This window comes from Gossypium hirsutum, chromosome A02 (assembly GCF_007990345.1).
Source record: "Gossypium hirsutum isolate 1008001.06 chromosome A02, Gossypium_hirsutum_v2.1, whole genome shotgun sequence".
In the NCBI taxonomy this organism is placed as follows: domain Eukaryota; kingdom Viridiplantae; phylum Streptophyta; class Magnoliopsida; order Malvales; family Malvaceae; genus Gossypium; species Gossypium hirsutum.
The window spans coordinates 77,018,205-77,031,967 of NC_053425.1; the positions used below are offsets into that span (position 1 = coordinate 77,018,205).

General features: G+C 36.1%; 1 non-coding gene across 1 annotated transcript; it reads right to left on the reverse strand.

The window, feature by feature from the left end:
• Nucleotides 1–693: 693 nt before the first annotated feature.
• Nucleotides 694–800, reverse strand: LOC121216857 (small nucleolar RNA R71). Its single transcript, XR_005913063.1, has one exon. It is a non-coding gene; the product is annotated as a small nucleolar RNA R71 (small nucleolar RNA).
• Between the last annotated feature and the right edge of the window lie 12,963 nt (nucleotides 801–13,763).

Sequence of the window (13,763 nt, forward strand, 5' to 3'; positions counted from 1 at the left end):
TTGCAAATTGTGTTTAATTTTGCTAAAATCTATTGCATTCATATAGTTATTTCTTTCTAAAATTATTTATTTTCAATTTGATTTATTTCTATCATCACTAACTTATTATTTTTAATTTTGTGATTTTCTTTTCAGGTGTTTATGAGCATAGATCGAATTATCGATTTACTCCCTCTACACCCTGAAATTGAGTGAACTTTCATACAAAAAAGACGTGAACAAATAGATCAAAGACAAGTCGAGATAGACCTTGGAAATTAGAATCAAGACCAAGGTAATGAAGCCAATCATGTACGAAATCCTATCCTTATTGCCGATGATAAGGATTGATGCATCAGACAATATGATGTGCCACTTTTCAATGAGTTAAATCCAGGAATTAGAAGGGAAGATATTAAGGCAACCCAATTTGAATTGAATCCAGTGATGTTTCAAATGCTCCAAACGGTGGGCCAATTTAGTGGTATGCCCACAGAAGATCAACATATCCACCTTCTACTGTTTATGAAGGTGAGTGATTCATTCAAGATAGTGGGTGTGATTGAAGACGCACTGAGGCTCAAGTTGTTTCCATACTAGTTGCGAGATCGAGCATGAGCATGGTTTAATTCATTGCCACCAAGTTCCATATCTACATGGAAAGAATTAGTAGAGAGATTTTTGGTTAAGTATTTCCCACCTAGCAAAAATGCTAAGTTGAGGAATGAGATCACAACCTTCCAACAATTGGATGACGAGTCTTTGTATGAGGCTTGAGAGTGATTCAAGGAGTTATTGTGTAAGTGTCCTCATCATGGGATTCCTTATTGTATCCAGTTGGAGAAATTCTATAATGGTCTCAATGCACATACAAGATTTATGGTAGATGCTTCAATGGTGTAATTTTGTCTAAGTCTTATAATAAGGCTTACGAGATCATTGAGAGGATCACGAGTAATAACTATCAATGGTCAACAAATCGAACAGCTTCAGGAAGACGTGTAGCCAGAGTTCATGAAGTTAACACCCTCACTTTGTTATCAGCTTAGGTATCGTCTATTTCCTCTATGTTAAAATAGTTTACTACTGATAGTGCTAATAATTTTGTAGCTCAACCACCAAGTCCGTATAAAGTAGTTTCCGGTGTGTATTGTGGGGAAGGTCATTCTTTTGAGAATTGTCCATCAAATTCCGAGTCAGTGTACTATGTAGGGAACCAATATCAAAATAGGAGTGGACAAGGACCCTAGTCCAACTTCTATAATCCTTTATGGCGTAATCATCTGAAATTTTCTTAGAGCAACCAAGGAAATAGACCAAACCAAAACTCATTGCAGCATAGACTCAACCAATCTCAGGGGTTCAATCAGCAAGCTCCAAAACCATCACAAGCTAAGGCATCAAACTGTTTGGAGAACTTGTTGAAAGTGTACATGGCAAAAATGACGTCTTGATCCAAAGCCAAGCAGGAACACTAAAAAATTTGGAAAACCAAATGCGTCAGTTAGCTACAAAGCTTCATAATAGACCGCAAGGAACCTTGCCGAGCAATACTGAGAATCCAAGAAATTTGGGTAATGAACATATCAAGGCAGTGGCATTGTGAAGTGGTAAAATTCTAGAACCCCGATTGATTGATAACGAAGATAAGCCCGTTGAGAAGAATCAACTAGCTGTTGAAATTCCTACACCAAATGAATCAGAATCTGTAAAGACTAACAAGGTAAATCCTAACTTAGTGAACTCAGATACTTTAGCATCTTCTTTGGGTGTAGATTTACCTACTCAAAAAAATTTTCTGGTTCAACCGAAAGTTCCATGCCTTCCATATCTGCAAAGATTATATCAACACAACCAGAAATAAAAGGTGCAGTTCAAGAAGTTTTTGGATGTTTTGAAGCAGTTACACATGAATATTCAATTGGTGGAGGCTTTAGAACAAATGCCAAATTATGTGAAGTTTATGAAGGATATACTATCCAAGAAGAAACGATTAGGTGAGTATGAGACTGTTGCCTTGACAAATGAGTGCAGTGGGTTCCTGTAGAACAAACTGCCACCAAAATTGAAAGACCTAAGAAGCTTTACTATACCCTGTAACATTGGTGAATCTTACTATGGTAAAGCTTTGTGTGATTTAGGAGCAAGTATCAACTTGATGCCTAAGTCTATTTTCAAGATGTTAGGTATAGGTGAAGTAAGACCTACAACTGTGACGCTTTAGCTAGCAGATCGATCTTTAGCATATCCTGAGGGAAAGATCGCGAATGTTTTGGTAAGAGCTGATAATTTTTTTTCCTGTTGATTTCATTGTCTTAGATTTTGAAGTAGATAAGGAAGTGCCGATCATCGTTGGAAGACCTTTCTTAGCCACAGGAAGAATGTTAATTGATGTAAAAAATGGTGAACTCACCATGTGAGTTCAAGACAATTAGGTAACCTTGAACATTCTTAAAGTAATGAAATTTCCCGATCTGGTAGAAAAGTGTTCAGTTATGGAGGTTTCTATGGCAAGCAATTTTGAAGAAGATCCATTGGAGAAAGCCTTAGATCTTGACCTTTTGGAGGATAAAGAAGGTGAAGAAAACATGGTTTTGATGGAAGCCAATTCGAGAAATTGTATTCAATACACACGGTTTGAACCATTGGAGTTAGAAGACAAAGAATTTGTGCAACCCAAGTTGTCAATCGAAGAACCACCTAAACTTGAACTAAAAGTACTTCCTTCCCATTTGAAATATGTTCATTTAGGTGACTGTTCCACTTTGCCTGTGATTATTTCAGTAGAACTGATGAAAGATCAAGAGGAGCAACTAATTGCTGTTTTAAAGAAATTTAAAAAAGCAATTGGTTGGACCATAGCTGATATTTGAGGTATAAGCCCTTTTTTTGCATACATAAAATTATTTTGGAAGAAGGTGAAAGAGCTTGAATTGATGGGCAGAGGAGGCTCAGTCCTATTATGAAAGAAGTTGTGAGAGAGGAAGTAATCAAATGATTAGATGTAGGAATCATCATCCTATTTTAGATAGTTCGTGGGTAAGTTAGGTACAGTGTGTGCAGAAGAAAGGTGGAATCACGATTTTCAAAAATGAGCGTAATGAGTTAATTCCAACAAGAACTGTTACCGGTTGGAGAATCTATATTAATTATATAAAATTGAATAAAACCACTCAGAAGGACCATTTTTCGTTACCTTTTATGTATCAGATGTTAGATCGACTGACAGGTATTGAATTCTATTATTTTTTAGAAGGCTATTCGGGATATAACCAATAGTTGTAGCCCTAGAGGACCAACATAAAACAACCTTTCCTTGTCTATATGGTACGTTTCCTTTTAGGCGAATGCCTTTTGGTTTATGCAATGCACCTGCAACCTTTCAACGATGCATGATGGCAATATTCATTGATATGGTTGAAAATTTTGTTGAGGTTTTCATGGATGATTTTTCTATATTTGGTAACACTTATGATATTTGTTTGAGTAATTTGGCTAAGGTACTAAAGAGATTCGAAGAGACGAATCTTGTCCTTAATTGGGAAAAATGCCATTTTATGGTAAAGGAAGGGATTGTCTTAGGACATAAAATCTCAAAGAGAGGAATTGAAGTCGATAAAGCAAATATGGACTTAATTGAAATATTACCGGCCCCAAGGAATGTGAAAGGAGTTACAAGTTTCTTAGGCCACGCCGATTTTTACCGAAGGTTTATAAAAAATTTCTCGAAAATTTCTAAACCATTGTGTTTGTTGTAGAGAAAGATATAATGTTTGATTTCAACAAAGCATGTTTGGAAGCTTTTGAAAATTTGAAAAAATGGTTAATTTCATCCCTAATAATCGTTACAACTGATTGGAACTCACCTTTTTGATTTGATGTATGATGCAAGTGATTACGTTGTTGGAGCTATGATGGGTCAAAGAAGAAACAAAGTGTTCCACCCTATTTTCTATGCAAGTAGAACTTTGATGGGAGCCCAACTCAATTATACGGTAACCAAAAAGGAACTCTTTGTAATAGTTTTTTCTTTTGACAGATTTCATTCATATCTTATAAGTACCAAATTCACAGTATTTACTGACCATGCGGCCATTAAATACTTGCTCATGAAGAAAGATGCAAAATCGAGTCTAATTCATTGGATACTTTACTTCTAGAATTTGACCTTGAGATCTAAGATAGAAAAGGTGTCGAAAATCAAATAGCTGATCATCTGTCGAGGTCAGAACAAGATGAGGGAACTCGATCATGTGTACCTATCAACGAGAATTTCCTATATGAGCACTTATTTGAGATAAATTGAATTCATGAAACACCTTGGTTTGCTGATTTTGCTAATTATCTTGCATGTGGAATAATTCCTCAAGAAATGACATACCAACAAAGGAAAAAATTCCTTCATTATAGTCGGTATTATTTTTAGGAGGATCCATTTTTGTTTAAACAGTATGCAGCTAATATAATCCGAAAGTGTGTAGCTGAAAGTGAGATTGTTGAGATCTTGTATCATTGCCATTCATCTCCAAGTGGGGGACACTTTGGTGGTTCACGTACTGTAGCAAAGATTTTGCAAGCAGGTTTCTTTTGGCCTACACTATTTAAATATGCTTATGCTTATGTGAAGAACAGTGATAAATGAAAAAATACCGGGAATATATCAAAGAGGAATGAGATATCCTTGATAAATATTTTAGAGATTGAATTATTCGACGTATGGGGCATTGACTTCTTAGGCTCATTTCCTTCTTTGTATGGGAACAAATACATCTTAGTTACTGTGGACTATGTATCCAAGTGGGTTGAAGTTGAAGCATACCCTACAAATAATGCTAAGGTAGTCATGTGATTCCTATATAAGCATGTGTTTACAAGATTTGGGACACCAAGAGCTATTATTAGTGATGAAGGTTCTCACTTTGTGAACAAATGACTTAAGTGGTTGCTTGACAAATATGATGTGAACACAATATTGCTACTGCCTACCACCCTTAGTCTAATGGGTAAGTTGAGATAGTGAACCGTGAAATCAAAGGTATCCTTGAAAAGGTAGTACGCCCTAGCAGAAAAGATTCGTCTCGAAGGCTCAATGATGCATTATGGGCCTATCGAACAACATTTAAGACACCGTTAGGAATGGCTCCTTATCGGTTAGTTTTTGGGAAGGCATGTCATTTGCCATTAGAGTTGGAGAATAGTGCTCACTAGGCTTTGAAGCAGTTGAACTTTGATCTTAAGCAAGCCGGTGAGAGAAGGATGTTACAACTTGATGAGTTGAAAGAGCTGAGGTTGTTTTCTTATGAGAATGCCAAAATGTGTAAAGAAAGATCAAAATGTCAGAAGGTTTTGTTGTTTAATTCAAGATTGAAGTTATTTCCTGCTAAGCTTAAATCCTAATGGAAAGGACCCTATACCATATACCGAGTTTATCCTTATAGAGCTATTGAATTATACGATAGTTATGGAGATACATTTAAAGTTAATGGTCAACACCTCAAACATTACTAGGATCATGAAGTAGAGCGAGTTGAATCTTCGTTCAAATTAACAGACCTTTGATTTTTCATGAACTCCTTTTGTAAATAAATAAATAATTAGAACTTATTTTCTTAGCTTATTACATTTAATTAATTCAGTCTAAGGAGAGCGGGACCGCTGTGACCCCTTCAACCTTTCTTGGGAATTAATTTAATGTAACTTGTTAAGAAAAAATTTTCTAATTAAGATTTAAAAATTTTAGGTTTCATTTGTTTTGTTTGAATTTTAAAAGGGGATCAAATTTGGCCCAAGTACTAATAAATTCTTTTCTTGAGACAAGATAGTTTGAGTTTGAGGCCCAAGATAGCAAAAAAGGAGGGAAAAATCAATACCTTGCTGCCATTCCCATTGCTTGCCGCCCAAGTAAACCTAACGTAGCTAAATTTTTGCTACATGTTGCCCTAATTTTTCCTTTATAAACCCTCTTCATTCTACTATTCTTCATATCCCTCAAAGAAATTTGCTTACACTCTAAAAATCCCTAAATCTCCCTTTTGTGTCGTCAACCTCAAATCCTGAAAGAAACCTTAGCTCTCTTCCCTTTTTGCCGAAATCACCTATTGCCACCGCAAGAAGATTATCGAAGCACCAACTTTTCTGCTGCACATCAGCGTTGTCATCGTCGTACATTGCAATTGCTATCATACGCTGTTGTTGCTACCACACCATCCTTTCCGTCGTACTATTTTTCCGTAGCAAGTTCTACCCACTTGCCTATTTTTCTTCTTCCCAGTAAGCAGAAACTTTGCAGAATTTTCGGGAAAAGATACCATGTCTCGCAACAGAACTAGATCATCAAAGACTACTCCTAAAAACCCTATTTTGATCGATGAAGAAGTGAAAGAGAGATTTGATTCAATTTTCAAGCATCAACCTATGATGCCGAAAAAAGGCTTTAACTTGAAGAGTAATGATTTGATGGTTGTTTCTGTGCCAATTAGAAAGATAATCAATGCTCTCAAGTGGGAACGATTTTGTGATGCTTGTTTACTTCTCAATTATGAATTAGTTTGAGAATTCTATGCAAGTTTGACGACACAAGATGCTACTGAGGTCATCGTTCGAAAGAAAAATGTACCTCTTACTTCTAAGTCCATCAATGATTTGTTTAACTTACCTGATGTTGAAGAAGATGAGTACTACCCTATGATGAATAATATCAATTGGGATTTTCTTCAACAAGTGCTTGATGTTGTGACAAATTCGGGATCCCAATGGATTATAAGAAAGTATGGGAGCCATTCTTGCCTAGGGGAATACCTAAAACCAGTAGCAAAGGTATGGTTTTATTTTGTTCGCTACAGTTTTATGCCTATCTCCCACCATCTCAATGGAACAGATGCTCTTGTTATATGCAATCTTGACACAAAATTTCATTAATATTGGGAAAATTATACTCAAGGAGATTCACGATTGTGCTAAAAAGAAGGCAGGAAGTGCTTATTTCCCATCATTAATCACTTCACTTTTCTTAAGGACCCGTGTTAAAACACAAGCAAATCTGAAGGGGCGATATATTCAAGGGTGCATTTCAACTTATGATCTTGAAAGGTTAGTAGAGAGGGTACATGAGCTAAATCAAGGCGAGCAAGAAGATCCAACTAAGCTAGATATCGATGAGTCAACAAATGAAACTGAGACTGAAGCTAATTCAGTTACAGACACTGAAGAGGAAGAATCTGATAAGGAACCGAACAGTCCTAAACCAGTTGAAGGATCTGAAAACCCTGAACCAAGGGTTGAGCCAGAAGAAGAACCAGTCAAGCTAAGTGTTGAACCTGAATCTTCAACTCCTATGCCAACTTCTGCGAGTGCTTCAAAGAAATTGAAGTTGTCAATTTTGATGGATATGTGCAAGATGCACAATCAACAACAAACTTACTAGAAATATGCAAAAATTAGAGATGACTCAAATTGAAATTCTTTTAAGAATATCTCTAATACTTGTGTTCCTGAATTCCCAGACGTTATCTTTGAGACATGGACAGAAGATACTGACGATGTAAGCGGAGATGGAGCTAAAAAAGACAAGGGGAATGAGTCAAGAAAATAAAAGGGGGGACTCTTGTCATATTATTTATTTATTTTTAGGTCCTTAGGAATTTTTCTTTCATAATTAGGATTTAATTTCTACAGAATAAAACATAGTAAGCATGAATAAACTTAACACTTCTTTAGAAAGAAAAAGACTAAGAAATGTGGTAATGGGAATAAACAGGTCTAGGATTGGGTTATTAGGAAAGACTTAGTATTTAAGCAGTCTTAATGACTCACCTTTCTTTCTTTACAACCCTACCTGGTGTTCAGTTTTCATTCATTACTTTGTTCTTGCAATGAGGACATTGCTTCTTTTTAAAGGGGGTAAGACAAATAAACTACTCAAACTTTTAAATTTTTTTCAAGTATGTTTCAATCATTTCTTTCATAAGCATGTTTTAATAAATGAAAGTTTAGAAATATTTTTTTAATAAGATAGTTTGTATGCAAGTATGAATGATGATTTTATCTGAGTGAAAGTATGTTATCATGAATAATGGAATGCTTGTATGATCTTAGCCTTAGTATTTGCCATGAAAACTTGGTTTCTTTTGAGATTAGACATGCATGAAGGTTTATATCTTTAGAATTAACTTAGTAACTTTCTTGAGGTGAAATCCTAGGGGACATAAAAATCTAAAATGATATAAGCACTATTTTTTTGGATCGTTTGAGCCTTTTCAAGCCAACCCTATGATATTTGCCCTTGAAACTGAAATTTTGAGCTTACAAGCCTATTTATTGCAATAAACCTACATTATAAGCCAAATTACCATCTTTTAAAGTTATCCTAATTTTGTGCACCTACCTTAACTAAAGTTGTCTTGGTAATCAACATTTGAGAAAGTTCCCATAAAGATGTATGTGCTCATGCTTAAAGAAAAAAGAGCAAAGAAAAGTTTGCTCAGTCTCCAAAAAGGAAAAATGTATGAGTTTGAGTTCAAAATAAGTTTCGGGGTGCTCCAAAGGCTCACTTAAAGAAAAAGGTTGTGTTATGAGAAAACCAAGACAAAGTTAAAGGTTAAGGTTTTTAGAACCGAAATGTCCCATCTCTTAAAATCCTTACCTTTAACCGAGCCCCATTACAACCTTATAAAAGACCTATTGATTTGATGATTATGTCACCTACATTAGTGGAGAGGAAGTCCTAAGTTCAACATATGAAGATCATAAATAAGCCTTGTGATTGTAGCTTGATTGATAGGAAATTATGTTGAATGAAGAATGTTATCTATGACTGTGACATACACGCAAACTATGATTCATGTTTGCATATTTTAAAACTTAGTATAATCTTAAGGAATGTTTGCATATGAATTAGTTGTTAATAAAAAAGATTGATGAACATGAAGTTCTTAATGCATGATTATGAAACAAAGATTGATGCTATTTACACAATTAGCAATTTTGCCTTAGCAAGACCTTTTGCTGTGCATGAACATTACTCATGACGAGCAATGATTTAAGTTTGGGGGTGTGTAAATAGAAAAATATATAGGATTTTTCCTACGTCATTTATCACCATTTTTGTAACGCCTCGAATTTGGGCCTAGAAGGAATGGGTCTTGAGTGTGGGAACGCATAAAAGTTTAGGTGTGATAGAAATATCACAAATTATATGTAGCTTTAGTGGCTAAGTATTTGGGCATATTTGGGAGTGCATGAGAAGCCTAGGTTCAAGTCTGGGTGTTTGCAAAATTTTAAGTTTTGGGCTCTTAAGTGAACCTGGATGTTAGCTTATAGGACTTGTAAGAATTAGTGTTTGTTTTATGACACAAAGAGAGAAGGGATCTAGTAGCAAGGTGGCGCTACATGTGTGGTAAGTATTTCGGGTCTTTCTCCTTCTCTGGTTAGTAATCTTCAAATTTCCATTGGTCACTTTGCTAAAACCAATGTCATAAGGTACCGATTTCCTTTCCTCCTTGTTCTCAATATTGCTTTCCTTGTTATTTTATTCTTGCTTAGCCGAATTGTCTTTCATTTCATGCACTTCTTCTTCTTTTTCTTCCTTTACCTAAATCAATTTCTTCCCATTGGTTTTCTTTATTCTCTTCTCCCTGTTTCCTATTCTTCTTAATGTGAGCTGAATTCAACCTCTCTTTCTCTGCCTTCATTATTTTTTTCCCTTTTCTATCAATCAAATGTTTCGACCTACAAGCATTCTGACGAATTGGTGTTGCTTAGGAGTGAAGGGCATAGAACATTCTTGAAGCATCGAAACTCGATCTTCCAATATTGGGTTAAGGTAATTCTGATACCTTGTTGGTTTGGGTATAGGTAGATTACTCTTAGTTCTTTAAGTATTATCTTTATGGGTTTAGGCTATTTCTTAACGGGTTCTATCTATTAATCTCTTATGTGTGCAGTTAAGTGTTAGGGTAGGTGTGATCGACTTTAACCAATCTAGGTGTAGTTAGCCACACTCCTTCCGATCAAGGCTTTAGGTGTGAGCAGTTCCTCGACTTGACAAAGAGGTGTGTAATTGTATGCCTTGTTTTGATAATCGGCTGAAAAGCCAAAAATGTGTGTTGTTTATTCTGCTATGATTGTAGATCGGCAAAATGCCGAAAAGCCAAAAATATGGAATATGATGCCGCATGAGCGTGTGACTGCGCGTGTGGTGAACCGAGCTCACGGAATGTGGGCGTACAATGAGGAAGGCCACCATGAGCGAATTCTTGGGCTTAGGCCGTAGTGGGCCACTTGGGCCACGAAATGGGTCGAATAGGCCTAATAGGCTGGTGGGCTCGCTTGTGTCAAATCCGTTGCTAGATGGAATATGGTTGGGCTTGTCATGTCGCGTACATGGCATAGGCCGTTCTGGGCCACGTCAGGCTGGACTGGGCCATGTGGGCCCAATGGGCTTGTGGGCCCACACAGATAAAATGTATGTTATGTGGTAAATTTTGGACTAGGCTATGTCGTTCATATAGCCATTAATAGTTCTAGGTTAAATGGGCCATATGGGCCCAATGGGCCTGTGGGCCCGCGTGGGTAAATTTCGTTGTTAAGCGGGAAGTAGATAGAGTTGTCATGTCGCGCACATGACTTAGGTTATTATGGGCCGAAATGGGTCATGTGGGCCCAATGGGCTCGTGGGACCACACGGATAAAATCTATAGTAATTGACTCTTAATGAATAGGGCTATGGTGTATACATAGCTGTACCTAAATTTGGTGTAGCCCACTTGGGTCGAGTAATGGGCTTTAGGCCCACTTGCATCGTTCTATCTGTTTAGGTTACTTAGGTCGCTCGAGGCGACAATGGACCCTCGACTGGGTCGTTAAGACCCCTGATTTATAAAATTACCGAAATACCCCCAGGTTGTAAAATTATCGAAATACCCCTAATTTGTGAAATTACCAAAATACCCTCAATTTGTGAAATTATCAAAATACCCTGATTTGTGAAATTATTAAAATACCCTTGATTTGTGAAATTACTGAAATACCCCCGACTTGTAAAATTACTAAAATACACTTGATTTATAAAATTTTCGAAATACCTCTATGGGGTAGGGTTATCGAAATACCCCTATAGGGTAGGATTACCAAAATACCCCTGTAAGGTAGGATTATCGTAATACCCTTGTAGGGTAAAATGATCGTTTTGCCCTAAAGAGTAAAATGATTGTTCTGCCCTTGTGGGTAAATGACTGACTTGGGTTATGACTGGTTTGACTGTAAATGTATGATTGCGTTTTAATTGACTCGGCTGTGGTTGTATGATTGATATGCTTTTAATATATGTTTAAATGATTGTTACTGAGTATAGCCATTCTACATACACGACATTTTGCATGGGGTTGGGACATTGATAAGGTGGAAGTTCTATTCTGATAGGGTCGCACGGGTCGCACAAGATGACTGTGGACCCAGTATTGATCTGTTAAGGTCACACGGGTCACACAAGACGATTGTGGACTGACGAACGACTTAAAGCTGCGTAATTTGATTATGGCTCTATGCCAACCTAAAAATGGCTCTGTGCCATCTTGACTTTGGCTTTGTGCCAAACGTATTTACCCGTGGCTATGTGCCTAACATACTTATTGATGACTTTGTATCGATCATATTTACCAAAGTCTGTGTGCCAATTATATTACTGTCGCTGATGGCTATGTTCCAAACATAATACAGTTACCGATGGCTTTGTGCCAATTATAATACCATTATTGAAGGCTTAGAGCCACATATATACTAGCAGTTTTGCTATGATTTCGGTTAGTACCGGAACTAGTGCTAACATTGGTGTGCCGGCTGGGTGGGTCGATTTTATCCCCGTGTAAGTGTAGGGTTGGTATGGGTGGTGTGTTGGCTGGATCGGGGTGGGATGCATCCTCATACTGTTGCATATCTATTTATGAGATCTGTCATTGTATTGGGTTAGGCCCACTTGTTCTGTTATTAGTTTGGGCTAGGCCCAATTGATTCTGTTATGGGCTGTGACCCAAATGTATTATAGTGGGCTTCAACCCACGTATGCTCTAAACTGGAATGTACTATTACTGTTAAAAGGGCTTTGGCCCAGACTATTTCGGTTTCTGTTTCTGTATACTGACTGCTACTCTAGTAAGGGGATTACACACTGAGTTTTCATAAACTTACCCCGTTTATTAACTGTGCAGGTAATCCCTAGCATTAGGAGGATTGGTGCTGCGAGGGACTCGGAGATGGCCACACGACTGCCTTTGGACTTTATTTATGTTTTAGATTCCATTTTGGGTTTCCAACTTTTGCAATAAGGCCTCTTAAAGTTTTTGGATTTTAACTTTTGGTTTTAATTACTTTGATTTTTAACTATTTTTAAACAACACTACGTTTCTGGAACATTCTCGGAATAGTTTCACAACTTAGTTTTTAACATCACGTTTTCGTAAATCAATTACTTTTAAAATTAGCTTCCGCAACTTAAAAGAAATTTTGGGAATAGAATTAATAACTTTTCAATGTACTACTTTATAATATAAGCTAACGTTACTGGGATTTTACTCAAGTTTTCAAATAAGAAGGGTTTTCAATGAAAACATGGTTTTCGAAAAACACTTCAATGTGACACGTCAAATTCATGCCTAACTTCTAGGCTGAGTTTGGGGTGTTACATTTTTACTTAAAATTGTTGTTAAAACTAATTGTTTAATAAATTAATGAAATATGTGAAAATATGAAATTAGGACATAGAAATTATTAAAATGTGATTTTATGCTTTATTACATAGTTTTCAAGCAATAAATGGCTTAGTTTATATTAATTTGAATATATTATATTTTTAGGACATAAAGTGGGCCATGCATAATTAAATTAAATAATAAAATATAAAATTATATTTAATAATTAATTTTAAAATATTTCATTAATAATTTGTGTTTTAGATTAATTAATTGAATTGGATAAATTTTATTCTTTGGTCCTCTAACTTGTTGATTTATTATGGACAATTCTGATAGCTTTGCTGGATTACAAAATCGTCCAAATTGGGGACCAAGTCAACCCAAAATTTGGCTACATATGGCTTTCCATAAACCACTTTTTGGTTTAATTGCACAAGGTCCTTGAAGAGTTGAAGAAATTAGAGATTTACCTGAAGATTTGCATTTGATCGAGTCTAAGTCCTGAGTTGTTGTGGCATGCAAATTAACCAAAAATAAAGCAAAAATCAGCTCAATTTCCTCCATTTATGGCCGGCCACCCATGGAAGATGCTTCAAAAGATGAAAACAACTATTTTTAGTAAAATATCCCCTTCTCCTCACTTATAAATAAGACCTCATTCTCAGATTTCTAATCATCCCTCATCCCTCATCATTCATCATTCTCTCCTCTCTAAATCCTTTTAGCATTCTTCTTTTCTCCCACGCCTATCATCATCTTTTCATAAATATTTTAGCATTTGAGCCTCTTAAAGAACCCTTGGTCGGCCACCTTGGAGAGTCATCAGCAAAGGAGCGAAGGAAAGGAACAAAGGATCCTCGTCAGTCAGAGTCTTGGGTGATAGCCATTTTGAATTGGGTTTAATCTTTCTTTTCTTTAATTTAATTTAAAGATTTTTGCTATGTGTTATTTGTTCTTGTTTACAAAAATGTTAGCTTAATTTTATTTAAGCTAGGATGATTGCTTTGATTAAATAATATTTATTAGATTCATACTCATAATGTTTATGCCTCAATCGATCATGTTTTCAATTAAAATCAAGTCTATATTTCATTCATA